Source organism: Pantherophis guttatus, chromosome 4 (assembly GCF_059756535.1).
Source record: "Pantherophis guttatus breed Tessera chromosome 4, ASM5975653v1, whole genome shotgun sequence".
NCBI lineage: Eukaryota > Metazoa > Chordata > Lepidosauria > Squamata > Colubridae > Pantherophis > Pantherophis guttatus.
This window is the reverse complement of record NC_142066.1, coordinates 60,757,281-60,758,841: the sequence shown is the minus strand read 5'-3', so window position 1 is coordinate 60,758,841 and position 1,561 is coordinate 60,757,281.

Here is a 1,561-nt window from a genome sequence, read left to right as displayed (position 1 = left end):
AATATCAATTCCATATTTATACTGCATCTATTAAATATTTAGGCATGTATATACTAAAATATATCTCAATTAGTGACATATAATACAAATAAAATATAGAGAGAGGGTTGTTTTTTTTCAGATACTAACTCCCAGGATTAGCTATGCTGACTGTGATTTCAGCTCAGTAAATGGCCACAAATTCACCTTCTCCCTAGAGGATAATAGCATTTGGCAGTTAATTTAGAATAGAATCGGTATAGGAATTGGGAGTGGAAATGGCAAACTGTATTCTCTATCGGGATGGTATATGCACTGCAGTCTGCCTCCCCTTAAGCTTTCAGATCAGAGAGATTTTGCTGCTGTACTACGTTGTGCTTCCATATTCAAGGTTTTATATAACTTGAAATGAAGGATATCTCTTTCTACCTCCCTCCCTCCCTTCCTCCCTCCCTCTCTCTCTCAGTGCATATTCTGTACTAAGGTTATTACCTAGTCTGTAATGAAACATCTGCAAGCAAACAACCAAGTTCAGTGAGCACCAAGGAATCCATGATATATATATTCTGTTTTCAGTTTTCACCAGAAAGCACCATGTTACAGTAGCAATTTTATCCTTACTAGGAATCTTGAGACATACAGGACCTGGGTAGTTAAGCTAATGTCCTTTATATAGTCATCTAAAGTGCAAAAGTCCATGACTTCAATTCCTGGCAAAGAATTTGAACTCCATAGAATAACAAAACCTGGCTACCAGCATCTGAAGTAATACAATGCATTCTAGTGGTCACTTAACTGATATTCCATGCTGGCTTTGGGTGGTGCCCAAAGACAGAAGAATATTCCTCATTCTGTTAAGGAAGGTTATGTAAGAATAGTTGCACTTGCCTGAATTCCAGCTATATTTACAAAAATATTTTATTTCTCCAGTGATGGGCTTCTCTTCTGGTTTTAGATAGATAATAGGTTTTTTTTAAAAAAATTTCACTCTACTACACTGGACATGGTCCTTCTTAACCATTAGCTCCCACATTTTCTTTTCTTACACCTACTTTTAATTCCCCACTAATCCCCTCCTCAGTTCCTCCAATTGTCACAAGTGAAAGAGCAAACCTTGTCTGTGCTACTATCTCTTGTGCATGAGCAGTGCTGTTTTGAGAAAACATGAAAGGACTGTAGAAAAATGGTGGTGATTGCTGTCCAAAATACTTGCTTTAGAGCAGTAGCTTCTGTAAATCTGACATTTACAGCTAGAGGTGGAAATAAGGGCCTTCTAGGTCTTGCTTGATGTCAGCTCCCGTCAAAATCAACTAGCATAGTCAGGGATCAGAAGGGTTGGAGTTATATATTGAACTTGAAGTATCTTCAAGTTCAAAAATCACATCAAAGATTCCATCTCCTTGTGTTTAGAATTACCTTATGTATAAGATTGCACTCAATTTTTATACATTGTGCTATCCATCAAATTTTATAAAACTATGTAACACCTATGGTTCATAATCTCAATGCAATAGCTACAAATAATTTGTCTAAGAATAACACAGCCCAGCTCTTTCACTATCAAACAGGGGAACTGTCCTCT